At 41.9% G+C, this 14,342-nt stretch overlaps 1 protein-coding gene across 1 annotated transcript in view; it reads left to right on the top strand.

Annotated features, from left to right (window-relative positions):
• The window catches only part of sdhaf3 (succinate dehydrogenase complex assembly factor 3), a 31,296-nt gene that overhangs the window by 12,144 nt on the left and 4,810 nt on the right, over nt 1–14,342 (top strand). The window lies entirely within an intron of this gene.

Raw genomic sequence — 14,342 nt, 5'->3', positions numbered from 1 at the left:
TTCATCCACCTTCATCTCTCATTTCCAGAAATCTTAATCAGGACTCACATTGACTATTCACGTATTTCATCTCAATCTTTCAGACAGCCTCTGACAAAAAGAATATATTGTTGGCTGTTAAACCATGACACTGGCACCTCCATTACCGAGGCACTGATCACTGACCGGTTGAAATCTCTGAAGATTTGACTGTTTTAAAAATATAAAGTTTCCTGCAATATTGGACTTCTTGGTTATTTTCAAGTAGATGCTTTAGTTTCAAAATAGAAAAGATCATTGGCCTCAAATAAAATTGGTTGAAGGCAACTGTGTCCATTATATACATAATTCCCTTCCTTTCTTGGGTATATTGTATGAAAATGAATCCGTATCACATTGTAAATAAATGCAGCAATTAGTCTGCAGACAGCAGAATTCAACACATACAGCTGGGATAATCTTTTGATTATCTTGATTGAGGGACGAATGTCATGCCAGAAGATGTACATCCTAATGGATGGCCAGTCCAGTTGAGTTCTTCAGTACTGCACTGGAATGCTGGGCTAATGTTTAGTTTGCTGATACTAATCCTGCACGGAACCAGACTTTTGGAGGACACAAATACGTTTTGTTTGCTTTCCACTTTGATTCAATTTTTATTCTACCTTGCTCAGATATTTTAAATATCTGTTACGGTAACATATATTTGGCATTATGAGAACCTAAGCATCTAAGATGCCAGAGACATTGTGTAGCATTATGCAGTATAACTGCAATGCCTATGTTAAAGGCAGGAGAGGCAAAAATAATTTAAACAAGAGTTGGGCCCTGTGAAAGCACAGATAATTATTATTTATTATAATCTAATAATTATTTGAGGGCCCATTCATAAAATTGCTCGTCCATCACACAACTGGTGTCAGATCAGATGCACTTACGAAAAAGTGATTTACATGAGACTTAGCCAGCAGTACCTGAAGGAGAGACCACCAAACAGTTAAGTTTTTAATGGAAGTATTTCTGGAGCCAGTCGGAACAATGGTGGTTTTATTTATTTATTGGGTAAACGTACAGAGCCTTTTGCCCAGTGTTGGGAATCAAGAACTAGAGAACGTAGGTTTAAGGTGGTGGGGGGGGGGGGGGGGGGGGGGGAGATTTAATTGGAATCTGAGGCTAATCTATTCCACACAGAGGCTTTAATGTATAATTGGTGAAACAAAGGCAGGTTGGATTAGTGTAGATGCGACATATGGGTCGGCGATGGCAAGTGGGCTGAAGGGCCTGTTTCCACGCTGTATGACTGACTTAAGTGCCATCATTGAAGTGTTGGAGTAGGTGTTTGAAAGAGGTTGCGACTGAGCGTTAATGGTTCTTGTAGAATCAATGCTTGGAGAATGAATAAGGTGAAGAGATTAGGTCTCCAAGGCTAATGAAAAGTTTTCTTACCCTTCTTGGCTCACAAGAAGTACGAAGTCCAATTATCAGTACTTGGCAGAATTTCAAATGTAAAGAAACTCTGAAGAAGGGTCTCGACCCGAAACGTCATCCATTCCTTCTCTCCTGAGATGCTGCTTGACCTGCTGAGTTACTCCAGCATTTTGTGAAATAACGAAACTGGTATTTTCAATATTTATGAACTCTGTCGGGTTCTGGAATATATATGTACCAAAGAACAGCTTGAGTTGTTGATAATGAACTATATAAATTAAGTTATTATAGCAAAGGTAGGTGGAGCTCCCAGGTATTCCTTAAAAAGAAGTAACTCAGTTTACATTGTGCGTGTAATTTTGTGACAAGCCCCCATTCCCCTCATTCTCCACATGGCTCAGGGATCTGATGCCCCCACTTTGCATGTAACTCATATATGCAAGCTCTCCTGCATGAAGGTGTTATGGTCTGGGTATAATTAACTAGAGCATTTACCTAAAGCTGTTAGTTTGATCATATATAGCCAAGCTTTTGATTGGGCGATGATTTTTTGTTTTTGATTAATTATGGCTGTAAGTACTACAAGTTCCCACAGGACTACAATGTCCTTTCTCTAACCTACAGATCAATACGGAATTACATATAAGCAGTGGGAACCTAGCCAGACTACCTACCACTACTTTTAAAATTAGAAAATACTTGAACTCTTCGAACTGTATATAATATTTTTTTGTACGTGGGATTTAGGTATTTGAGTTCAAATTTTTTTTAAACTTGATTCAATCTGTAGACGAAATCCTGTCAAAACTCATTTAGCACCATAATAAATCTGCTGGAGCTCCATGTTCTATTAATTAAGAACTGAAAAATCTTGAAAAATTATAATCGTGCTTGATGATGTATTGTTATGTTTCGAAATTGGATAGCTGAGTAACTAGCAGCTTGATATGAAGAGTTGGCTGCAAATCAATGTTGTGTCATGCCTGAAACCATTCCCTGGATGTTTAATCCACTCAGATCGATTTGACATTGTAATGACATTTGTTTCATTTTTTTTAGGTGGTTGATAGCTGTCGTGTGAGATGTAGAATGAGTGAACTCTAGTATTTCCTCAGGTAGTCTGAAAGGGAGACATTTAAATTTGCATTTCATAAACTGTCTAAATCCAGAATGTCTCAAACGGGTCTTGCTGGTTGTGACCAGCAGCTCTGAACAGAATATCCGGTGATAAGCTGCCCAGGTTGAACTATACTCCAAACTTGGTGCACATGCCGAAAGTATGGAGCTTAATGGTAGATTTGGAGTTGGGAATCTGTCCAAAGCTGCAACAAAGCCAGCCAAGTTCATAGCTTCAGAGTTCTACAGCATGGAAAGGGGCCCCACGGCACAACCTTTCCATGTGTAGGAATGGGAGACATTTCAACCCGAAACGTCACCCATTCCTTTTCTCCCGAGATGCTGCTTGACCCGCTGCGTTAGTTCTTTGGTAGACACAAAATGCTGGAGTAACTCAGCGGGACAGGCAGTATCTCTGGAGAGAAGGAATGGGTGACATTTCGGGTCGAGACCCTTCTTCAAACAACTTTTCCATGCTGACCAAGATGCCTATCTATGCTAATCCCACGTCTGTTTTTGGTCCATATCCCTTAATCCTTTTTATCTACATACCTGTTCACAGTCATTCCATTTGTGTAAAGCATACTCTGAATTCACATTCTTTTAACCTCTGTTGTAATCTATTCAGTCACTGACCATTTGGGTCTTCAGCGTGTGTCTGTTGCCACAAAACCCAATAATATACCAGAAAACTGAGTCATGAACACTCTTGAGGGTTGTAGATTTCAAAATATGTATAATTTCAGCCAGCTTCTCTCCAGTGCTGCAAATATCTGCAATCCATTAATCAAACACGATCAAAATAATCAGTTACTGCACATTTTTCACCCAAGGAAATCATATTACAGCATAAATTAGGCATTTTGCTCCATTCATGCTGTATCTATTGAATGACCTTTCTATTGTCAATTCTCCATCTTTCAATGTTTTTACAAATATGCATCAATTTCCTGTCAAAAATCTATTATGAATTTTTGGTACAGCATTTAAGATTAACACCCATCTCTATCTTTATCTACATCTAGTATAAGAAAATAACTGCAGATGCTGGGTACAAATCGAAGGTATTTATTCTCAAAATGCTGGAGTAACTCAGCAGGTCAGGCAGCATCTCGCCCCCTCCCAGAGGACCAGCGGGAGGACTGCCTCCCGTCCCGGCCTGCCTTGTGCCTGACCTTCCTCCCATTGTGCAGCGCGGCATCAGAGAGAAGGCGAAAGAAGATGGCCGCTGGCAGGTCAGCCGCTCTCCTGCTGCTGGCCACCGCGATGGCCGCCCGGGGCCGAGTTGAGTGGCTCCCCTCTCCCCTTTCATCTCCCCTCTCGCCCGGTCCCAGGGGAGACTCCGAGCAGGAGGAAGATGGTCGTCGTCTCATCATTCCCCTCTGTCTCCTCCAGCACCCGCTTCAACCAACGTCGTCGTTGATGACTCCAACAAAATGGCGGTCTCTCTCCTTCTCCTCCTCATCCCGCTCCGCCATCTTGTGGACGCCTCCTGCCGACGGGCTGCCTCCCCGGGAGGTGTAGTCCCAGCTCCCGCCCGGCCCCAGCGCACCGGACAATCACCGGACTACAACCCCACACCACACACAAACACAGTAATAATAAAAATATAATATAATAATAATAATACTTGAAATATAATAATGTAAGAATATAAAATGTTATATTGTATATCTTTCAATATATATTAATCTCTTGCAGTGGAGGGGGATGTGGGGGTCTGACTTGAGGGAGTGGAGCGGGTGGGTGGGGGGGGTGGGGGTGGGGTGATGGAGAGTGGGGGTGAGTGGCGGTGGGGGGAGGGGGTAGTGAGGGTGGAGGGGAGGGAGATGGAGATGGAGTGGGTGAGTGGGGGGAGGAAGGGGGGATGGAGTGGGTGAGGGAGGAGGGGAGATGGAGTGAGTGGGGGATTGAGTGGGGTGGGTGGCCAGTGGAAGGGGGGGAGTAGAGGAGGGCAGTGTTCTACACCAATGCAGTAGAGCTTTGGGCCCAACGGGTGGCTGCTGCATCCACGCGTGCGCGGTTGGGGGAGGGTTGCCATTTTGTGTTTGGCTCCAGCGCATGCGCAGTTGGGGGAGGGTTTGCAATGTTGTCTTCAGCGCATGCGCAATTGGGGGAGGTTTGCCATTTTGTGTTCAGCTTCGACCTCACACTCGACGCTCAATTGGCCCGGGTACCCATGTGGGAGGAGTGCCGACGCTCCCCGGTCTGATTGGTTGCCGGCACGTCCTGATTTGCTCCTGCCGCTCACCCCCACGTGGGGTCCATTGATTGGCTCCGACCTCCCGCTCGACGCCAGATTGGTCCGGGTCCCACGAGGGGGAGCGCCGACCCTCCCCCGTCTGATTGTTCGCCGGCAAGTCCTGATTTGCTCCTGCCGTTCACCCCCATGTGAAGTCCATTTATTAGCTACTCGACGCCCAATTGGCCCGGGTCTCCAAGTCGGGTCGAATGATTGGCTCCGACCCCGCTCTCAACCCCTAATTAGTGCGGGTCCCACGTGGGAGGAGTGGTTTCTTCCCGCTCAAATCAACTGCCGTAGCAGTCGAGCTGACGTTGCTGCTGAATGAAGGCACAGTCTCGAGGATCTCGAAGAGAGGATTTTCACGATAAAAAGCCGAAACGCTAAAGATAAGATTTCTTTTATTATTTTTTTTAAATCTCCATTTTCATTGAGATTTCTTTTTTTTTAAAGCCATTTATTTTAAAGAAAAAACGCAATTTAAATTGAGATTCAGGTTTTTTTTTAAGCCATTTATTTGAAAGAAAAAAGATTTTCATTGAGATTTGTTTTTTTATTAAAGCCATTTATTTTAAAGAAAAAAAGCATTTTTCATTGGAATTTGTTTTTTTTTTAAAAGCCATTTATTTTAAAGAAAAAAATCGATTTTCATCGATATTTATTTTTATTTTTATTTAAAAACGCCATTTATTTTAAAGAAAAAATGCGATTTTCATTGATATTTATCCAGCGACCCGGATCATCACTACAATTCGTGAGTGGGGGGGAATGGGGGGAGTGCTGGAGAGCTGCTAAGAGTGGGAGATATGGGGAGAAAGGGGGGTTGAGAGGGGATGGAGTGTGTGAGTGGGGGGGAGGTGAAGGGTTGAGTGGGGGAGGGGAGGGTGCTACACCAATGCAGGAGAGCTTTGGGCCCAACGGGTCCACCCTGATCTAGTGTGTGTATATATATATATATATAGCCAAAATGGTATCACGATAGCGCAAGAATTTTAGGCCCACCTTACCATTGGCCTGTGGTGTGCAGTAGCAAGTTTCATTCAAATTGTTGTTATATTTTTAAAGTGATTCACTTTTTAAACTTCAATAAATCGCTCCGACTTGCTGTGCCCGGCAGCCGCCCAGCCAATCAGCCAATGAGGGTCGAAGGCGGGACGAGATCTGACCAATGGGAGCTCGGAGAGGGGCGGGACCCGCCCAAGTGACGGGAGTGGCGACCAATGGGGGGGGAGGGGGTGAGGAGAGCGGAAGAGGTGGGAATATGCTGTTGGTCCTCCATGTGCCGCCAAAACAGCGCCGACCCGCCGAGGCATGGACTCTACAAGACCCTGAAGGTGTCCTGTGGGTATCTGGCACCAAAACATTAACAGCAGATCCTTCAAGTCCTGTAAGTTGCGAGGTGGAGCCGCCGTGGATTGGACTTGTCGATCCAGCACATCCCACAGATGCTCAAACGGATTGAGATCTGGAGAATTTCGAGGCCAAGGCAACGTCGTGAACACTTCATCATGTTCCTCAAACCACTCCCGAACAATGTGTGCAGCGTGGCACGGCGCATTATCCCACTGAAAGAGGCCACTGTCATCAGGAAATACCATTACCATGAAGGAGAGTACCCTCTGATGCAGGTGGAGGTCGTCGATGGGCTTTCTTTATGATTGCATCTGTGCGTTGGGTCCAAACGATTTTCAGAGATACAGTATGTACGGCCAGGAATTTGAAGCTTTTGACTCACTCCACAATCATCCTGTCGATACGGAGAGGTTTATAGGTCCTCATCCTTCCTCTTTCAAAGTTAAAAGATGGAGATGGGAAGTGAAGAAAGCAAAAGGTGGCAGACTGTGGAATCTGATAGGATGTAAGATGGGGAGTGAAATGTAGAACCAGAGGAAGGGAGGGTGGGTGGAAGAAAATGGGTGCGGAGGGAGTAAACTAAAATGGAGGACCCAGAGTTAGGAGGCATGGGAGATGATCTGATGAAGGAGGGGAAAGTAACTGAGAAATATGGGAGCTGGGGGAGTGGATAGAAAAGTGCTGTATGGGGGGGAGGGGCGGGGGAGAGGGAGGGTATTACGTGGAATTGGAGAATTCTATGTTCTATGTCTTTAGGTTATAGGCTACCCAAGTGGAATATAAGGTGCAGTTCTTCCACTTTACATTCCTAAACTGGGATGGTCACATGCAAATAGACGATCAACACATATTCCACTTGGATAGCCAACAACCCAACAATATGAACATTGAATTCTACAATTTCAGGTGACCGCTTCCAAGTCTTGTCTACTTATTTTCCCCCACCAGACCCCCCCACTGCCTTACTTCCCACTTCTTTGTCCCCATGACCCAGATCCTTGCCCCTCATCCATCCTTTCATCTCCCACCCCTCTGTTCCCCATCTCCTTCTTCCTCTGCCCCCCCCCCCCAATACTACTCCATATTCATCCACTCACCATTCTTCCTTTGGTTCCAAATTTCACTCATATCTTCCTTCTATATCATATTCCACAGTCTGTACTCTTGCTTCTTCACGTCACCTACAGCCTCGGTTACTATCCCTTCCTTTCTCTTTCCCACTTGACTCATCTGCCAATTAATCTCTCCTCTCCTGGATCCTGTCATTTGCTCGTTCTTATCCTATCCCTTCCCCCATCTCTCTCTACCAGCTCTCTCTCCTCTACTACATTAGTCTAAAGAATTGTCCCGCTGTCCGTTTCTGTTTGTTTCCCTCCACAGATGCTTCCAGTCCCACAGAGTTCCTCTAGCAGTGTATTTCTCGCTCTGAAGATAGCAGGCTTGCAATTTCTCAAGATAACATGAGTACTCTGGGATATTTTGGAGAAAGCAGGCAAAAACGGTTGGTTTGCTTATTATATGGTGGGAACAAGATCAGAAAAGAGGTTATATAACATGGGCACAGGTCTAAATTCTGTCCAACTAGAAACAAATGCTTTTCCCTTGGGCAGTTGATCAAAACGGGAATGATTGAGTAATAGCAGCTGACAATGGGCATTACACTGACAGGCCTTCCGAGTGAATCAGGACAAGTTCAGAGTTAAGTAGAATTCACCTCGGGCATGAAGTTCACAAGCCTCAAGAGGATATAATCTTCAATAAACAAAGGTCCATTGTCATGGACCATTGAATGCTCCAATCATTTGAATCGATGCACTGGGAAGACATCAGTCGAGAAATGTTTAAGGAGGGATATGAGCAGCTTGCTGTCTCCTTTCCTGAAGCCACGGACTCATCCAGTCAGAGTAATAGACAAAGTAGAACTAAATCTTTGTGGTTCCATAATATGCAATGGGCAGTATGAAAACATTATTTAAGTTTCTGTTGTTTGCTAAATATTTGTGTGGATTTCATTATTTTCTTGTTTTACACATTCCTGAGTGTTTTGCACTAGCCATGTAATTTGGAGATTTTTAAAGGGATAGTTGGTTAATTGCAGGGCACCCGGTGGCTAAGGGAGTTTGCTTAAGAGAGAAAAATTGCTGTTAGATTTTCTGGTAATGTGGATACAATTGTGTATTCATAAGCAAATCTTGCATTATTAAGGAGATCTGGGACAGCAATGTGAGTCATTAAGAATATATTGGCTTCATTGCACAGTTGCTCATCTTCCTCCTCCCTTTCCTCAAAAATCTCTAAATTGCACCTAAATTGCAGTTAACGTCCATGGTGATGAAGTGCTTTGAGAGGTTGGGCATGGTGCATAAAAACTCCTACGGCAATAAGAACCTGGACCCACTACAATTTACCTATTGCTATAACAGATTAAGGGAGAATGCAAGCTCACTAGCTCTCCATTCTGCATTGGACCACATGGACAATAAAACCTCATATGTTATTCATAGACTACAGCTCGGCGCACAACACAATCATCTACAAACTGGTTTGCAAACTCAGGGAGCTGGGTCTCTGCACAACTCTCGACAATTGGATCCTCGACTTCCTCACCACAATCTGTACGAATTGGCAGCAACACTTGCTCCTCAATACCATTAGCACAGGAGCACCTGCTCTGTTCACTCTATACTCTCAACTGTGTAGCTGGACACAATGCAAACTCCATCTTCAAATTTGTCGACAAACCACCATTGTAGGACGAATTACAGTTGACAAGTCAGTGTCTAGGAGGAAGATTGATCAACTGACCAAATGGTGCCAGAACAACAACCTTGCTCTCCATGTCAGTAAAACCAAGGAACTGATTGTTGACTTTGGAAGAGGAAGGTCGAGGATCCACACACTTATCTTCATCGGTCAAAAACCTCAAATTCCAGGGCGGCATATCTCTGAAGATCTGTCCTCGACCCAATCACAAAGAAAACCCATCCACGCCTTTACTTTCTTGGAAGATTGAGGAGATTTGGTATGTTAATGAATGCTCTCTTGAACTTATACTGATGTACAGTAGAGAATATGTTGACCGGTTGCATCACGGCCTGATTTGGCAACTCGAATGCCCAGGAATGAAGCAGATTGCAAAAAGTGGTGAACACTGCCCAGTCCATCACAGTCCATCATCGGGTCTCGACCCGAAACATCACCCATTCCTTCTCTGATGAGATGCTGCCTGACCTGCTGAGTTACTCCAGCATTTTGTGAATAAATACCTTCGATTTGTACCAGCATCTGCAGTTATTTTCTTACTCTTCCCCACCATCGAAGGGATCAACAAGAGTCGCCGCCTCAAAAAGGCAGCCAGCGTCATCAAAGACCCACACCACCCTGGCCAATCTAATTTCACTCTGCCATCGGGAAGATGGTATAGGGGCCGAAAAACTGTAATGTTCATGAGCAGCAGCTTCCCTACAACCATTAAGCTACAACCTTCAAATAAGCTCCAAACTACATATAGGGGACATTGTTTTTGTCTTTACGCTATTATTTTAAAATATATATAAATTAAATTGTTTAATATGGTGTTTACAGAGTACTATGTTTACATATTGTGCTGCTGAAAGTAAGAATTTAATTGTTCTGTTTTAAGACATGACAATAAAATACTCTTGAGTCTTGATTACTGTAAACAAGGCATTTCCTGAAGTAGCAGTGAGTGTTAATATTTAATTGGATCTTTACCTGAGATATCTTACTAAACTAATTACCATGTTAGACACAAAACGCGGGAGTAGCTCAGCGGGATAGGCAGCATCTCTAGAGAGAAGGAATGGGTGATGTTTCTGGTTGAGACCCTTTTTCAGACCCAAAACTTCACTCATTTTTCTCTCCAGAGATGCTGCCTGTCCCGCCGAGTTACTCCAGGATTTTGTGTCTATCTTCCGTTTAAACCAGCATCTGCAGTTCCTTCCTACATAATTACCATGTTTGTTTGGCACATTTCAGGAAGTTTCAGATCCTGAAAACAATGCTTCACAATTTCTCTTTGTATTGTTTAATCCAAATTAGTTTTCTTGTAGACCATAGAAAAGCACGGCCATTCTGGAGGGCATGGCTGGTGCATACTGAAAATCACCTCCAGTTCCTTAAGTGCATCTTTAGTGTTCAATTCCCAAATTGATAATGATATAATTTTCACTTTTGCACTGCAGAATCTATAAGTTCCTGTCTAGTGTCGTGAGCCAAGTTGCTTATGGAAAAACTCTGTTATGTAATGTCCCCTTTCTGATAGAAAGAGATATCAGGAAAGTTGGACTACCATACAATGAAATGTCATGACCATTGGCCAGGAATTTTGGGCACACATGCATGCTAACTTGACATCAATAAATTGGAAACATTTGTATTTAAGTTGGTTGTTCTAGGAATGCCCAGATTGCCACATGGACCTGCAGGAAGCTGTCTTACTGATATAATTGGGTGCAAATTCGACATAATGGCAGTTCTGATAAATTGAATAGCAGTCATCATGCTTTTACGAAGAAACTACGACATAATTTGGATCCAAGAAAGGCAGAATGGTGGAAGGATCTGGCAGCAAAAACATGCAATAACCTTGACAACCAGTGGTAATGTCTGGCTAACAGGTCCAACTGGCTGTAGTTTGTCTTGGATTAAATTAAGGAAACTGATCATGTACCCTTGGATTATATATTCGTTTTGTTTTGTGACCTATGCCTCTCGGTTGCACTGAGTGCACTTGTCTTTGCTCTCAGCTGATGACCTTTCAACCGGTGTTTATTCCCTTATGAATGAACTCCTCTTCAAATATTTAGAAAGTGACACTGAATGTACAAAGTATCTTCATCAATAATACAGTAAACCAAGATTTTCCTTGTAATTGATGACAAAATAGATGAGAATATTGAATATTTAACCGGATCTTTACTTGAACTGACTTCTACCAACTTAATTGACATATCTCTCTCAGTCTGGGAATCTGTGGCCCAGTTATAAAGCAAAAGTTGTTCCAGTATTGCTCTTAGCAACTAGCACCTGGAAGCTAAGAGGGCGCCTTTCCCAAAGACTGCTCTTTCAGACATGCTGAAGGCAAATGTGAAGTGGAAGCCAGCCACCTATTTCCTGTTTTAGCCTTGCACTCAAACCACAATGTTTTTGCTCATTAAAATTTAGCCCAGTGAGTGGAACCCTGAAGCTAACTTCGCACAGACCAGTTCTGGGAATTTCACACCCATAAATAGATGTGTTTGACCTGCTGAAGCAAAAATGTTAAACAAATTTTAAACCGGTTTATTTGACATGTTTCTATGCTGTAAACTCTTGATTCCATAAATCACTGAGTGGAGCCACAGCAGCACATTGGGGCCCAAGTCTATAGCTCCCTGAGAGTGGCAGTGCAAGTAGATAGCATGGCAAAGAAGGTGTATGATACGAAATGTGTTGGAGTAACTCAGTAGGTCAGGCAGCATCTCTGGAGAACACGGATAGGTGACGTTTTGGATTGGGACCCTTCTTGAGATTGAAAGGGCAGGGGACAAGAAAGCTGGGAGAGAGGAGAAACAAGACAAAGTATGGCAGGTAATAGGTGGACACCTATAATTGGACACATTTAGCAAGGGTATGGCATGCATGCCCTTATTGGACGAGGCATTGTATAAGGGTCAGAGTCATGTTACATTTTTATAAAACATTGGTTATGCTGCATTTCATGTATTATGCAGTTCTGGTTACCCCTTCATTGGAAGAATGTGGCGACTTTGGAGAGGGCTCAGAAGACGTTTACCAGAATGCTGCATGGATTAGAGGGTATTAGATATAAGAAAAGCTTGGACAAACTATGATTGATTTTTTTTCTGGAGTGTCAGAGTTTGAGAGGAAACTTGAGGGAAGACCTAATAGAAATGTATAAAATAATGAGAGGCATAGATGGGATGGACTGTAAAATTCTTTTTCCCAGGGTGGAAATGTCAAGACGGGCATAGTTTTGACGTGAGAGGGAAAATTTAAAGCAGATGTTTGGGGCAAGTTTTTTTTTCGACTCAGAGAGTGGGAAATGCCTGGAGTGCACTGCCAAGGATAATGGCAGATATATGGTGGCATTTAAATGGCTTTTATGATAGGCATATGGATATGCAGGGAATGGAGGGATGTTCATCAACTTCATCGTGGGCCAAAGGGCTTGTTCCTGTCCCGTACGGTTCTGTGAGCTAACCTTATAATTTGGCTGGCTAAAGCCAGGAAATGGATTTTAAAAAATGATTGGGTCCAACTATTGAATTTGGCAAGGCACTTGTTTTTGATTTCATCTTCCTTTTCTTGATCATCTTGTCTCTAAAAAACTGAGGAGGATTGATTTTTGGTAAATTCGTTAACACACTACAATCATTTTCTGTCCCCATCTGATTCAACCCAGAATCTTGCCTATTAAAAAATGTAAATGGCTAATATAGCAAAAGTGTAACTGGTCACAGATTTATTGCTATTTAGAATCCCAAAGTGTCTCTTGATTGCATTAGTGCAAGTTCACAGGGAGGAGAAAGATGAATTATAACTAATAACATCGGAAATTTCTAATTTCCTGGGTTGTAAATTAAATTTTCTTAATGGATGTTTCTCAGAAGGGGAATTGTGAGATTTTTGAAGCATGATATACTATACTTGTGTAAATGTCAAAATAAGTCAAGAGTCAGTCCAGGGTGCCTTGTTAGTGATTCATGAGTCATTTAAATGTTCCAGAAAGAAGGAATGAATATGTAATTCTGTCAGAAATGTATTCTGTATCATACAGGCAAACGTACATGCACTTTAGCGAAAAATAAACTAAAAGCTTAAATCACCACATTAATATACTAAGTGTGCCATTCATACCATAACAGAAATGCTCCTTTATTTGGTCAAGCTGTTGCAACATTTTCCAGTAACTATTTTCAATATAAGTTCTAATTGTAAAATTATAAATATATATGGCGAAAGTCATCCAAGATCTTACTTGTACATTCTAGCACTGACTATAATATCTATAAGTGCTTAAATAAATGAGATATAATACAATGTTCAAAGGGGGATTTTGTGACATTTACAATTTGTAAAATTCAGTAGGCTTTTGAAATAAAAAAAACATCGTTTTTATATTTGTTAATTTGTTTTTTTAATTTGAAACTTTTTTCTATTCCCTGTAATGATTCTTCACTTGTGGGAATTTCTTTAAAGGCCTGAAATTTTACACACAGTTCAATCAGATTTTATTAGGAGTGTTTTGGTTTAAAAAAATGGTGACTGACTGATATTTAAGCATTGTTATTTGCATGACTCTTAATTCTTGCTGACCTTGGTTTATTACAGATTAAATTAAATTAAATTCATCTGGTGCCATTGGCTGAATAGAATCTTCAAGAATATCTAAATAAAGAAAACATATTTTCTTTCCATTTTGAATAAGGTTTACTGAAAAAAAATCTGTATACACATTAAAAGTTATATTTTTGAATGACATTTTATTCAGGATAGAAATAAAGCTGAAAAAATCTCCCTTAATTGATTGCATTTGGACCTGTACTCATTGCAGTCATTTCAGCTAGTTTTCAGCAACTAGATATGCAACTTTAAACTAAAACTTCCTGTACAGCCAATTAAAGAAACAGCTTAAATTAGCTGTGCATGATATAGTTTATAAAAATAGATCAAATTAAAAATACAGTTTAAGCTAAGAAGAAACATGAACCACATTTCAAATAAACAAAGAATTTTAAATATTTCCCCAATAGGTATCCCTCCTAAAGTATAATAAGTTAAATATTTTTTTTAAACCTATTAATGAGACACTGAGTACAGAAATTTTGAATGCCACATTGCAGCAATACAAAATATTGGTCAGACAGCCACAAAAAGCTGGAGTAACTCAACGGGTCAGGCAACATCTCTGGAGAAAAGGAGTGGATGGCATTTCGTGTCGAGATCCTTCTTCTGAGGGAGTCTGAAGAAGGGTCTCAACCCGAAATGTCACCTACTCCTTTTCTCCAGAGATGCCGCTTGACCTGCTGAGATACTCCAGCTTTTTGTGTCTATCTTCGGTGTACACCAACATCTGTAGCTCCTTCCTACACATTGGTCAGACAGTGCTTGGAGCATTGTGTACAGTTCTGGTTGTCACTACAGGATGGATGTGGTAGCATTATAAAAAGTGCAGAAGTGATTCAACAGGATGTTGTCT

The sequence above is a fragment of the Rhinoraja longicauda genome, chromosome 2, assembly GCF_053455715.1.
Source record: "Rhinoraja longicauda isolate Sanriku21f chromosome 2, sRhiLon1.1, whole genome shotgun sequence".
Classification (NCBI taxonomy): domain Eukaryota; kingdom Metazoa; phylum Chordata; class Chondrichthyes; order Rajiformes; family Arhynchobatidae; genus Rhinoraja; species Rhinoraja longicauda.
Note: the sequence above shows the minus strand (reverse complement) of the source record. Positions and strands in the feature narration are given on the sequence as shown.